Source organism: Lepisma saccharinum, chromosome 7, assembly GCF_977018435.1.
Source record: "Lepisma saccharinum chromosome 7, izLepSacc3.1, whole genome shotgun sequence".
Taxonomy (NCBI): domain Eukaryota; kingdom Metazoa; phylum Arthropoda; class Insecta; order Zygentoma; family Lepismatidae; genus Lepisma; species Lepisma saccharinum.
Window position 1 is genome coordinate 7,115,045 of NC_139235.1, and position 15,868 is coordinate 7,130,912.

Below are 15,868 nucleotides of genomic sequence, written 5' to 3' on the forward strand. Positions count from 1 at the left end.
TATGATACTAAACGAACAACACAGAACCACCAATACAGACTATCATGTTTACGCCAAAATAATATAGTATAGTTCTTAACAAATGGAGTTATATCCTAAGTATACTAAAGTTTTATTTGCATAATTCTAAGCTAATTCGATAGTATTTTATATTTACGCCATCACCATTTTGAGAGTTATGATGAAAATCATGTATATGTAGTTTCATTTGTGTACTTTTCATAAAAGGTACCAACTATTTCTGTCATACTTTGTAGACCACGCACATAGTTGTGATCCTGTAATATGAAGAGGTGACACTAACGACCAGAAGTGGTTTGTGCAATAAAAGTGTACAATAAGGAATATTAAAGTTTGATTACAAGAACATCGCACATCAAACAATTCTCTGACCATCATTAGTATGATGTCAACGAAAACAATGCATATGGCTTAGGAGAAATCCTATTCGTTAATCGTGATGATAGTTGTTGCGCAAGAATGCTTCACATAAGAATATAGTACACATGATGAAAGAAAAGCAAGAATCCCATTTCCGATATCCATATCCACACTTATATCTGAACATAAAACTACAATTATGTGGATATTACGAGAAACATATATACGCCAGAAACATTACTTCACAATATAAATATGTTCATAACCCCCAGAATAAAGGATACCAAAATAAACCACTAAATCTCACTATATCATAGGAACGGAAAGGTCTGTAATTCTGAAAAAAGTGACAATGGAGAATATAATATATTGAGGAAAGTGAATAGCAAGATCAAAGACAATAAAACCAGTACTCGGCAACTTTGGCTAGAGATCGCTAAAAGGCGGTGTAAGCCAATGAAATACTAAGAAGACATTTGATGAAGTCATACCATTCAATCAAGCTACTGTAGTCATTGTGAGACCTTATTTTATGAACCATGAATATATCTATGAATTCTCACAAGTACCAGGTGGTTATAATTAAAGTGACGGTGTTCAGAGTGGTACAGCACGGGCTGTAATGAGAGTAGCAGTCTGAAACTTCGTAGATATGATAATGAAGCAATGCGCTCGCGAAAAAAAAAATAGTTCCAATTCCCGCCACCAGGGTAAAAAATGGCGCTGTAAGCAGTCAAAACGTGGAATTTTCCGTAACTCTGACGTCAAAGTAAGTGACATTGCCTAACCATTGTGTGAATTCCCTGGTTGTTGTTGGTGACGCTTGTTGCTTTTTCCTTTAGTAATGTTCATGTAATTCGAGTAGTGAAATTGTAGCGATATTTTATTACAAAGAGTATTGTTTTCTGCGATTTATAGTGTTTTTCCTGTAACTATACCAAGTTTCGACTGCTTACAGCGCCATTTTTTACCCTGGTGGCGAGAATTGGAACTAATTTTTTTTTGCATAATTCGCGAACGCATTGCTTCATTAGCATATCTACGAAGTTTCAGACTGCTACTCTCATTACAGCCCGTGCTGTACCACTCTGAACACCGTCACTTTAATTATAACCACCTGGTACCTTGATTTTACTTACATTTACTTTCTCATTTTAGTGGAGGAAGAGTAGCTCATTGACTGGTATGTTATGAACAGGGAAAGGTATCATAGCTATGTGACATCGATGAGGTATGTCCCAAAATATTCTACTCTTTATTCCTGGTGATGCATTAAACAATACTATCTTCAATCTCTTTCTAAATTAATGTTTTTAAAGTCAACTTTATACTAAAAAGGGCTACAATAAAAGGGAGGACCTTCACAGCAGATCGAAGCTGAGAAATCATGAATTACAAGGCAAAAGTGCTATTTGGGAACCCCTAAGTTCATAATGTACTTCGGAGTAACATTAACAAATTAAAATAAAGAAATTGAAAGGAGAATAATTTTATATTCATAAACTTTTATCATATTTCGTAATAAAAATAAATAAGCTAACTTAAAGAAAATAATCACGATGTTTATTGGAACAGAAACATGGGCAAGATGAATAATATAATATTTACCACATTTGACAATCATGAATTTGCGATACATTATTGCCGGATTCGTTTGCTATTATCTATTAATTTAAGTATATTCCACAGAGTTGTTTCATGTAATAAAACACAGGAAAGTCTTCAGTTTAAAACAATGTAATGTTTTTATGCTATTCATCAAATCCAAAAGTGTTAATTGTGCGCTGTTCTGGTACGATTTATATTTCCTTTACAGTGTGCTTCATGTACAAATTTTACCAGAATACGGATTAACTCAACTAGCTCAGTGGTACAATGTAAATATAACATGCTTAGGTTTATGAGTTATGCCAACTGGTCCTGATATATGAGCTGAGACGTTACACTGCCTGTGCTCCTTGCTAACAGTTTGAACTTTGAAGCGGTAGAATGCATCTTGCGTTTCTGAGCCGATGTTTATAAAGTAAGGTGGTACACGAGTACAGTGAGGAAAATAGCCTGAAAATAGTTTGAAAACTTATACTTTAGACCTTCCTGTAGTGCAGCACAAGATTGAAAGAGTTACAAAAAGTTCCTGAATGTTAATTCTTCCTTACTATTCACTTTCTGGGAATAGAACGCGTGCATTGGTGACTGAAGATTTGATAGCTGTTTTAGAATTATCTTGATTTACAAAAGCAGCTCTCTCTGGCCTGTCAGTTGGAAATCTCCACGGCTTGTATCCCGAAGCTCGAGCAAACTGTCCATCAACCTGCCTAGTAGACTGCCCTTGCACATTTCTTGTCGGAAACGTATCTGCAAAAACTCTACGTTCAGGAACTTCGTCTTTGCTTCTAAAGATCTGTGCCCTTGCACTTCCAACATTCACCACACGAGAATCATCATTGGGCACTGCACGCGCTTGGGTCACAGAATCAGAACCTCGCACAGGCGATAAACTTCGTGCGTTTATTTCCACGTTTCTTGCCTGCGACGAATTGGAACTTAGAAACCTGGCGTCTGTTTGGGATCGATCGCTTCTTACTGTCGCACTTCCTGGAACCTGATTTCTTGCAGCTGACAATGCGCGAAGTCTTCCTAGTGCTTGCGGGCCAAGGACATTGTTGAAAACGCCTCCTTGGTGATTGTTGAGATAGTCTATCAGCTGGTTCTCGTCCGTAGGGCAATAAGGATAAGACGATTGGCAGTTGTAAGGATCGTTGTAGCCTAATCCTAATATGGCTGCTTGCATGTAAGGATAAAGAAAGGCGTTACTGTAGCCGTTGAATAGGCGGAGCATCCTGGGAACAAATAAACAAACAATTAATTTAGAAGCAAACTAAGTTATGGGCTACATTTATAAAACGAACAAATTTAAATTATGCTTAAAATTAGTCATAACTTCACAAATGTTAGTGTCCAGTAGGCTACAAATTCCATTAAAATTTTTAACAATTTTTCAAGGTCCGATTCAACAAAGTAACATCTAGCAAATTACATTCTAGAATAAGCATACTAAACTACTGATTAATTATAATTATAATGTAAGGACTCAATCGACGTTTTCGCCAATGTTATGTGTTTGATTCAATTTTTCTTTTCAATTTTGTGTTATTTACTAATTTTAGCATTTAATTTGTTTTATATTCGGTCTACAAATCATATTCTATAGATCGACGACAAGGAAAAAAACCTTGGACGAAAAGTCCCCGCGCAGGTTTCCCTTCTTCCCTTCAGCTCGGGCCATGAGGAAGCATGGTCCACTCTTCCCCTCCCCTCCTCGTGGGAGTACGGTGCACAGGAGTCGCGAGTCTGCGCAGGTTGTTTTGCTTGCGGTTCCACTATACATAGCTACTCCCTTATAAATTAAAGTTGTGTAAGATGTACATTACCCAGTGTTGTTTTGTCAATTGAAGAGCAATTTAAATTGCTGAATTAACACTTTGTATACCAAGACCAGATGTTTTCTAGACCTAAGTACAATGGTATGTACCCGTTTATTATTTGCTTTATATCACATACATAAACCATTTTTAATCTGAAGAGAATTAATTATCCCAGGAACTGCGTAATAAGCTACTGTCTAAATTTAAAGAAGTTTGTGTAATGACTAGACAACGAACAAAATGAATATAGTAGACTTTAAGAGAATTTTTGAAATTTGTCTTTTAAGTATATTTTTCTGTGTAATTTTGAATATATTGTACATTAAACTGCTGTATTAGGCTTACATTCTGTTTTTCAGCAGTATCATCTAATTAGTTAGGATACCTTTTAAAAAGAATCTACCCCCAGCTACGATTATTTACATAAGCATCCTGCTGCATGGTCTCAATATTGACCAATACAACTATCGCCCTCTGTTATCACAAAATTCGACCCAGCTAGTACGTTCCTTTTCCATGTGGATTTTCAAAAACACTGCATCCAGTGTTCAAAAAGTATTTTCTCTATTACGTTCTTATTTCTTGGGCCATACTTTTCTCATGCGAGTTCATTAGACAAGCTAAAATCAGATGGTGATTTTGTAAATCCCAAATTTCTAAAATAGTATTTAATTTTTTTTCCCCCTGAAAAGAAATGCACTTAGAGAAGATTGTAAACAATGATCTGCGAGAAAATATCTTTCTCACTGCTCTGGTAAAATTATAACAGTTTCTCTATACCAATTGTCAATATAATCGTGACCAGAAATTATGCCATAAGTTATACTCAGGCTTTAGGAACTTTGATTAAGGTATAACATCCCCTTAAATCGTTGATACAGTGTATGAAAATTGTACTTACTGCAACATTGTTCGTTTGTTGAAAGGCAGAAGCCCTAAATATCCATGTCTGTATCCGTCATCAGGACCTACACCAATCATCATCTCGCACACGAATCTCGGGAAACACTGCCTGGTGTCGTATCTGGATACTGATTGCAGGAACTGGCTAATGGGGTTCAGGGAGAGAAGACCCACTGGCAGCACTCCCTCGGTCCCAGCTGTCCCTAGGAGGCCCGCTAAGCCCTGCTGCTGCCCATATCCACCTGGTCTGTTGAAGGGCCGTTGATTGTAAGTGGGGCGCTGGGTGTATGTGGGGCGCTGGGTGTATGTTTCCACAGGGCGTTGATTGTAGGTGGGGCGCTGGGTGTATGTTTCCACAGGTCGCTGATTGTATGTGGGGCGCTGGGTGTACTGTTGCGTTGGACGCTGGTTGTATGGCGGCACCGGTAGAGGTCTCTGGGCGAAGGGCCTCTGGCCAAAGGGTCTGAAGGGACCGAAAGGGCGCGGCGGTCGTTCCTCGGTGATGCGGTTGACGAATGCGGCCAGGGTTGGTGTAAGGTAGTACAGGACGCCATCTTGTCCATACTGGTTTGTGAAACGGTCCAACGTTTCTCTGAAAGCAAAGAGAAAAAAAATGGTTAAGGGCAGGAGGAACAGTTTGTGGCCAGCTAGACAGGAGAACCCTTAACAGCTACTCCCCCCACCGACCCTTACACTTATGGGAGTATTCTTTTACCTGTTGTCTTGGGAATATCAAACTTCTGATGGCGTAGAAAAACACATTAACGGATAGAGGGCACGTGGAAGATTTGATTTGTCCTCGGAATAGTCGACTTTTCCGCTGGTCACGGGCTTCATCAAACTGCTCTCTTTCCGTTGATATATATTTTCTATGCCATGGGATGTTTTATAGTAAGAGAACAAATCAAATAATACTCCCATAAGAGCAATGCATTTCTCCTTGCCTCCTACGGCCATCCTGGCAGTGTTGCCAAACCTGATGAGAATAAAAGAGCTAAATTTCACTAGTGTTGTCCACGGGACGAGACGGGACAGGCTTTTAAAAATTCGAGACGAGACGAGATTGACCATGTGTCATGAGACAAACGAATATTTTCGAGACGAGACAGCATTTCCACGAGACTTCCACGAGACGAGACAGGCCAAAGTCTCGTCTCGTGGGCAACACTAAATTTCACATTCAACTGAATTAAAACTGACTTTCAAGGAGCTACATTTACGAAGGCTGGATAAAGTGCCTCCTACGGTAATTTTAATTTTAGGTGTCAAAGGGGTGGGGGTGCTGCTATTACCGTTAAGTTTAAGGCGAAGAGGGACAATAACGCACCAGGCATGCATTTATTGCAATATCGTCGGAATGAGCAATGCTACTAAAAAGATCTCCGCCAGAAATGAAGAGTATGAATTTCTCCCCATTTGGCAAGTGGAAGCGGTTTCTTAAGTTGATTATTACGCCTTATACGGTCTTTGAAAAATATGATGAATTAGTATTTACAGAATCCCATGTATTCCTTATGGAGGAGCAACTTTAAATTCAAGTTACGGCTAAACCAATGGGAGTTTTGTATTTTCCTTTGGAAAATATAATCTTCAATGGATCCTCTACCACATCATATGTTTTTTTTCCGCCATCGGAAGTTTGATATTCCCAAGAGAACCAGTAAAGTAATTCTCCCATATGCGTAATGTTAAATTTCTGCCTATCTGCTACAGCTACCCCGGCACACGCTTCACCCCTCGAGGCTCGTCGCGTAGGGCAGAGGGGGAGGGGCGAGAAGAGGTCTGTCTACTGGTCACCGAACGAGAAACACATGTTCGTTTTAGAGGAAAAATATTTCTGAAGGGTCCTCCAGAGTAAACAAGCTTGCAGGGTGGGATTCGCGACAGGCAAGAAGGCCCTGGAAGCTCTGAAAAGTAGGGACGGTAGAAAAACAAAGCAGACAACAGGGAACAGATTTCAGGTAGAAAATCAGGAAACATATTATACAGTTTCTTGTAATATGCAGTAACGTACTTGAACATGCCTGGAAAATTACGGGCAGAATACGGGAGAGGCATGGAGTTACTATAATAATTATGTAATTCTTCATGGATTTGTCTCAATGTATATGTAACCGAACAAATACAGTACATATTTACATTATATCTATATTTATTTGGTTTACCATTGTTTACCTATTGTTTTACTGTAACTTGTACTTCTCCTCATTGCAATTTTTCGTTTCCGCACAATATATATTAAACTTTGGGACATCTCTGTTTCAAGAACGATGATTTATTAGTGCTGGGGTGGGAAATAAAACGGTGTTATTTTGTTCACAGGGCTTTTCTAAATCTCCCTGAACAAATTGTTCCGATAATTTTGGGATGCTCTGTGATTTCGGACGATAAATAGACAGGTTTTTGTGTATTGAATGTTTATTTTGCTTTTACTGAATGTGAATTTCACATTGAACATATGTTAAAAAAAAACAAAAAAACTTTACATTTCCTACTTTCAAGCATACTACTACAGAGCATTCCCTGACATTCGCGACGAGGCTCGGCGCCAAGCTGCCCGGCATCAGCGCTTGTCTTTCCCAGTGAACGGGTCAGCGACAGTCGCTAGAGTGCTATTAAAATTACAGTTTTCATATTGTGTACTAACCTTGACTACAGAAGGTGTTGAAAATGATGTCCCTCTGCTGCAACATATTCCTGTCATCTCCGAAGGAAATTAACATTTACACGTGCAAGTTCGTCTACTGTAATTCTCCCGATTTTTCGTACAATACTCTCTTTTAACTCACGGATGGTGTGCGGATTGTCTTTGTATACTTTATTTTCCCATTTTTCTTTCCTCTTTTATTCAGAACTGACCCTGTTACTCTAAACATTTTTACGAGGTTTAATATAAGCGACTGTCGCGGACCCATTCACCGGGAAAGACAAGCGCCGATGCCGGGCCGCTTTCCGCAGAGTCTCATAGCGAATGTTAGGGAATGCTCTGTATTTTGCCGAATTTACTTTCCATCATGGAAATGCTTTGGAAATGATCAGAATTCCATCGAATACTATGTTTACTTTTTCTTCGTACAAGGGAACTATTTCAAAGAGATTCATACAGTGATCCACAAATAGACAAACTTTGTCAGATTTTTTCGTGTATTTTTCAAACATTATGCTTTTCAAGGAATACTGATTGTAGCCGCTTGTGCGTCATAACCGATGAGTCCTTGAGGAACAATCGACTGGCTAAGCGTGACAGTGCCAGTGACCTGGCTCCAGGTTCGATTCCTGCTGGAGGCACGTGACTCAGTGGTATCGATCCTATTTCAAGCTGTAGGTCTAGTCCCGATTTGCCTACCTGAGCATAAAGTGGATCTAAATTGCACTTCAGAAAACTTGAAAGTGGTATGTTTTCCATCGAAGTTCATTCTCTATGTATGTATGTATGTATGTGTGTGTATCAATCCTTTTCTGAAAAATATCCGGTTTCCTTGCATCATTTGTTCATAAACTCCTAATCTGCGAAGAATGGGCAAATTATCCAGGCATTCTCCAGAATCTAATGTTTACACTGATACATGATAGCTGTTTCCTAACTTCTGTCACTCTAACAAAAGATAACCTTTAATAATCAGTTTTCAATTTCCCATGCATTTACAAAATTAAACCCGATTTTCTTATATTATTACTTAATTAACCCCTAATCTGTAAGTAAGTATTAATACCGTGCGTCCATTTCGATCTGCAGCCGAGAGATCGGGAGAAGCGTGGCGGGCGGCGCTGGCGGAGATGCCGACATTTGCGGCCTGTAATGCTCGCTTATTTTTACGGACATATCCAGACATTTATATAAATATTGCAAAACGAGCACTAACCTGGGGTATAATTCATCATCTGTAATTCATCCAAGTTCTGCAATTATATACACAAAAAAATACGCTTAAAAGTGACGATAAGAGTCACAGATAATAAAACATTTTAATCATAGTTTTGACCAGCAACGTCCTGCTTAAGTTTATATCCTTGAAAGAGTTTCGTGTCGATGGGGATCGTTTGGAGGTTTCGAATGTGCAACACTGTATCAAGATTACGCTGCCGACGAAACCGTTAAAAGTCAATGGTTTTCGTGAGCTTCCTTGCAATCCGAAATCTCCGAGCTCGAGTTTTTTGTTCCATGGCGACTAGATGAAGACAGAGCTGTGGCGAGCAGATGTAAACCAAGAGCGTGTTAATTTCGTACTGTGCGCAAGAGTGATATTCTTGGTTACTTGCCGTTACTTGTTTGTGTTATTGCAGTGTGTATGTGTGTTGTGTCAGTGAGACGATTGGAATGCCAGCCGCAAGGTTCGCGTTAGAACAAAGAATTCTTATGTATGACACTTACGTGAAAACAGACTCGTGTCGAGACGTGTGTAGGCAATTTGTACAGAAATTCCCAGGCGTTTCACCTCCACATAGAGATACGGTTAGACATCTTGTCCTTAAATTACGAGAAACTGGATCGTTAAATTTTAAAACACCTAAGCAAAAACGACGGATTCTAACAGAAGCAAAACATCTACGCCGTGTTTCACAGGAGATGGGCGTGTCAAAATCATCAGCACATACAGCCACTAAGCTACTAAAATTAAAACCATACTCTTATAACACAGGTTAGTGCTCGTTTTGCAATATTTATATAAATGTCTGCATATGTCCATAAAAATGAGCGGGCATTTCAGGCCGCAAATGTCGGCATCTCCGCCAGCGCCGCCCGCCACGCTTCTCCCGATCTCTCGGCTGCAGATCGAAATGGACGCACGGTATATGTATATACGGGAGATAGGGCCAAGGCCCTTCGAGGGCTATCAAGCCATGGGTTATTATATATATATATATATATATATATATATATACACACACACACACACACACACACACACACACACACACACACACATATATATATATATATATATATATATATATATATATATATATATTCACCGATACTTTCTTTTCTAACTGTTGTCACTGTAACAAAAGTTACCTCTTTCTGATACATTTTCAAGGACAAAGGCAAGAAGCAAGCGGGGTGTGAAAGTTTGTTTGGGAGCTAACATCCAGGGCATTGGTTGCTACTGTAGGAATGTCAACATTTAGTCAGTAATTTGAAAATCATTTGTTTCCAAGAGTAAAAAGAGAGGGTGTCGTGTTAGTATAAGATGTTAGTAACGTCATGGGACTTACAGGTACGAATTCCCCTACATGTTTCGAACCTTCTGTATCTTTATTTACAAACCCAGGCTAGTACTTCACTCTTGTTACTTTTGTTAGCAATATATAGAGAAGTGAAGTCCTTCCCTTCAATTTTTTATACTTGGTTGGAGTCCCGCTTGGTTTTTAAATTTTTGCTATTTACCGTTGTTTTTTTTGCCACTTTTTACTAATGGCGACGATGAAGATGAGTGATGATGATTCGCTGGCGAATTTTTGCATATTTTTTTTTCCTTGAGGAAAATTCAAATGCTTTTAACGAATTAATTCATTTGACTCGATTTGAAACACTTTGTGCATATTTGGGTTTGATGTTCATATTAATTGCATATATTAGAAGACTTGGCAGTTTCGTACCAGGTGTACATTTATTTCTACATCGTCGGAATGGGTACTGCTACTAAAATATAACCATACCACGTGATATAGTGTGAATTTCTCCCCATGTTGCAAGTGCAAGCGATTTCTAGTCCATTAGCAATACACTATATTCGAAAATCATGATGAATAAATGTTTATAGAATCCCATTCATTCCTTATGGAGAAAAAATGCAACAACTTCAACTTTACTTCACATGACGGAAATCTTCAAACTGAACAGTTCATATGCCGGCCTCCGTGGCGGAGTGGTTAGCACGTCGTGCAACGACGCCAGGGGTCCCGGGTTCGAATTCCGGTCAGGGTGTTCTTTATGAGTGTATCTTCATCATATCATCACCCATTCACATCTTCGCGCTGCAGTGCGCTGCTATTGGCTATCGCCATATGAAGGTGTTTTGGAGGTGAAATGTCCTTTCAGTGCCAGAAATATGACACCTGTTGAGGCTGCCCGGTGTCTGAAGCAATTTTGTAGTGTAGTTGATCCTGGAAATCAACTGCACTTGAAAGTCTCGCACAATTATTACTATCAGATCCAAGGACAACTTCACATCACAAGAAGACAGTGGTGCGATTTTGTTATTTGGACTCCGAAGGGGACCTCGATAGAAAAAATTGTGAGGGATGATACGTTTTGGAATAGTGTGATGTACCCAAAGCTCCATCGCTTTTACCACTGTTGTCTGCTACCTGAGCTCGCAAGTCCGCGCTATAATATAGGTGGGATTCGCGAGCCCAGGTTTGTCAAGGAGGCCCAGGAAGCTCTGGAAAGTAGAAAGGGAAGAAAAAGAAAAGCAGACAGCAGGGAGTAGCTACGTACCTGAATACAACTGGAAAATTATGGGCAAAATGCAGGAAACGCCTGGAATGATTACAATTATGCAATTCTTCATGGATTTGAATTCAGTGGCCACAAAAACGTTTGAACTAACTTATGTGTGTACTAAAACCTGTTTTTCTCCTCATTGAAATTTTGCCGTTTCCGTAGAATGTATTTTAAGCTTTGGGACATCTATGCTTCCAGAACGATGATTTATTGGTGCGAGGGTGTGAAATGAAATCGTGTTATTTAATTTTCATGTTTTCTAAAATTTTCTAAAGAAAAATATTCGGATAATTTTGAAAGGCCCTTATATTTTGGACGATAAGTAGACAGGATTTTTGTGTATTGAAACTTTATTTAGCTATTACTGAATGTCAATTTCACAATGAATTTGCAACATTTCATAATATTACATTAAGTGTTCTACTTTCAAGCATACAACTGTTTCTTAAAATTCATTTTCAATCTTGGAAATACCTTGGAAATTATCAGAGTTTAATGAAATGCTATGATTATTTTTACTTAGTACCAGGTGCCGGCCCCCGTGGCGGAGTGGTTAGCACTTCGCCCTACGACGCTAGGGGTCCCGGTTTCGAATCCAGGCCTGGGCATGGATCTTTATGACTGTCCATTCATAAATTTCATCATGTCATCACTCATCTCCATCTTCGCAAATTAGCCAAAATACAAAAAGCGAAGTAAAATAAAGCAAATAAAAATAAAAAACTTGGTACCAGGAAACGATTTCACACCCCGGTTGATACCGTGACCCACAAAGATATATGTGCACATTTTTTTTCACAATTTTTCTGGTATTTTACATAGTGCTTTTAAAGAAATAAAATGTACTCATGTTGGTACCCACAGTTTTGTTTTCCAAATTTCTCCTTCAACTTCATGTGTTTTACAATGGACAGTGTAAATCTATTTATGAACAAAGAAATGAACACATCTCTATGGGTTACAGCTACTCTATCGGTGAGCTTTTGGCACATACAAATCAGAACTTTTACCTAGTGTTTCTTCCCAAAGTGCACTGCGTGATGACGTCAAGTTGAATATCCATTGTGCTGCTATTGAGGCAAAGCGTGTCCTCTGCTTTCTTGGTTATCTCTTTTTAATTCGCTGTAAAACAAGCCGATTGATCAAAATAGGAAGCAGTTGGCCTACTATGCCGCTTGTTGTATTTTCGCTTCAATATAAGCAGGATATTCAGCCTTTAGCCTATTTGACCCAAAGTATCGTATGTTCACAATATTTACTTTTGTATCCTCACTTCACGTGACGTTTCACGCTCTTCATAATAGAATATGTAGTTATGATATATGATAGAATGTTTCTTCATATTTCTGACTCATAACCTGGTGAATTCAAATCAAAAATCTAATGGTTAGTCCTAAATATACGTACTAAGCACATCTTCTTGCATATTTTCGCAGAACATTCTGACAAAGTTTCACAGTCGATATAGTAATCGCCTGATTTTATGTAAAGGATGTGCAAATTTCAATTTCCATGAAAATTGTCAATGAAGGTGAAGGTCTTTGAAATATCTTGAATAAACATGTGTGGGTTTCAAGTAAATTGCTACAGAGAAGTTTTGTTAGTACTGTTAGTTTATGTATTCTGCGTAAAATTGCCATATTGTGTTGCCAAAAGTTTCAATGTTCGTAAGAGAAAAAAAGTATCTGTATTTGTTTCGGTCACTTAAAACAGTTGTACATGTTGATTAGAACAGTATTTTTGCTTCGAAAGAGAATAATAACTCACTTTCAAAGTTATTGTAAATTTTTCATAACAATGACGTATTGTATATCTGTCCATTTCAATAGATTTTTAGCATCACTTATGTTTTTTTTTTCATTTTCCTAATGTTCAACCTCAGCCATGATATTATTATACTTTCTAGTAATTACGTGTTGAATATGTTACACAGACAAATTATGTATGAATATTTGTATGTGTGTGTGGTTTGCGTGATTATCTGTGAAATTGAACGTAAGTACTTACATCTTTATTTTTTTAACCTGACTCATGGTTTTAGTTTGCAGTAAATTGTGTTGTGACAAATAGTAGTTAATAATAATAATAGTAAATAATATAATATTTTGATCTATTTTCCGAAGGAAATATTATTGCGGAGACCTTCATGGTATAATGTACGTGAGCCCTAGAACATGCAATATGCACAAATCTCGATTTCTAGAACAAGAATATATGTGCCGTTCAAAATGTTTTGGTTATATGGTAATATACAGAAGAGGCGATTGGGTGCCAAAACTAGGAGGGAAGGACAGTTTACTTTTTCTTGATAAATAAGAGGCCATAGTGCGGGGACAAAAAGTAGGGGGCAACTGCCCTCAACGCCTCCCTAATATAATAGCCGCCACTGGTATAATATATATATACAAACACACAGAGGGTGGCCCAAAAGTCGCAATACATAGGAAAAATAAATATGTTGTGTTAAGAAACAACGTGTTTATATAATTTGCTCTACGTCATTATCATTGGTTTGCAATACGTTTCTCCCACTCTTGATGAACAACCATTAGAAATGAACACGTTAAAGAATAAATAAATATGGAAACTTAAAAGCAATTTTTTTTCCTATGTATTGCGACTTTTGGCCCACCCTGTATGTGTGTATATAATGGTTGTACGCTCGCACACACATTTCTCTCTCTCTCTCTCTCTCTCTCTCTCTCTCTCTCTCTCTGTGTGTGTGTGTGTGTGTGTAACCTTTTCTCATTTGGCGTTTTTTTTTTACTTTTCGGATGCTCTTTATGGGTCACATTTTTAGATTGCGATTTTCAAATCAGCAATGTGGGAGAAAGCCAGGAAACTTATAATTCGGTAGAAAACGATAGTTTACCGGTTGACTGAAGGGCAGGTTTTTGCGACTACTCGGTATGGTATCTGACTGGCACGAGATACCCGGATTCGATTAAGGTTGGATTTTTTCCGGCCTTGTCCCCACTTAAAACGGCTCCGGTTTTCACCCAGTCTCAAATCAGTGGTTACCTGGAGGAAACCGTGGGAGGTGAAGGCGGTCGGAGAGTGGTGCTGATAACATCACCTCCAAAGCGGTCGAGATCGAGAATATGTGGGGCCCTATACCCCACATCCACTAAATGTGCCTCCTCTGCACGGTCCTACATGCACGGGGAACTTTGCCTTGACTTCCAAAAGACGAGACCAACGTTGAGACGTGCTTCTCTAAAGACTGAAAACACCGAGACCTACTGTTCGACACTCTCGTCTCGTTGGATAGCTGGTCAATCAGAATGTGTGGCCTTCGAGAAATTAACCTAAACCAAAGTCGCGCTAGACCTCAGAACTCGAAGGGATCGGTACAAGTTTGTTACATCTCAATATTCAAAATTGTAATGACAGGGCAGAGAACAAGACAAACTTTGTAAAATCGAGACGAGACAGAGACCTACTGTTCGATAATGTCCCCCCGTTGGAGACTTTGGTAAACTGTAATGTAGGCTATGGTGTTTGAAAAATACCCAAAAACATAAATACATTATTATTTAATTTATCACATAAAAATAGGAGTAAAGTTAATTCATTTCATTCCTCTGACGACCTAGGGCGCCCGAAGAATTTTTGTCTGCAGAAAGGTGAGGCATGTCTTCATCTTTAGTCATTAGGAAAATATATATTACCTATATTAATATTATTATTATTAGAGCTGAGCTGATAGCGATGCCGATGTATCGGTATCGGCCGATACCAGTGATATCGGTATCAGAAAGTATCGGTTGGAATTCTTCCACCGATATCAGCCGAAACTTTCCCGGCATTTTGGTCCTTCACGAGCTCCGCAAAAAAGCCGCGCAACCCTTTCGTAGAGTCTAATTATCCTGGAAATTATGCAAAATTCAAACTTTCTTTTCACCAATTTTTGCACCAATTTCGAAAGACAAACTATATTTCTTTATGACATAATATATATTTTAATATTCTGATGCAATTCTTGAATATTATAAAGCAAATGTCTTGGTAAATCGATACATATAATTGGAGAAGAATATTTACACACCAATATTGATCAATATTTTGAACAAATTTTAATTATTGCAATTTTCAAGAATCGGTATCGGTGGGTATCGGTGAGAGTATCACCATCGGTATCGGTTCAAAGTGGTATCGGCTCAGCCCTAATTATTTTACAGATCATAAAATTGTAATTGAATTCATAATACTTTGGCATTGTTGACAAGTTCATATTTGAGTCCACTATCATTATAAAATAATCGAGGAAATAAAAACATACGGAGATCACTTTCTCTGCTCTCCTTCATGGTATCCCTGATGCATGATTTTACGCGCCGAAAGATACTGCAGAAAAAAAAAGTAATTGAAAATACCGTCGCGTGTATTGTCAATGTCAGTTTCCGACTTCCGTAAATGATTTCTGCACTTTCTAGATCCCGAAAACGAAAGTCTAGAAATGTCAATACAAATTCAAAATTTAAATTTCATGAACTTGTTCCAGATATCTCAGGGGGAGAAGTTCTCTCCCATCTGGTGGCTTCTTTCCAGACGCCACAGCAACTCTCATATTGCAAGAAAGTTGACCGAGGGTTTGGGTGTTCCTCAATCCCATCAACAGTCATAAATTATATTGCCGCTAAGTGGACGAGGGAGGCAGCTGTGGACTTGGACTTCTCCGAACGCTCGGCCTCTTGTGCAGTGTTTCCAG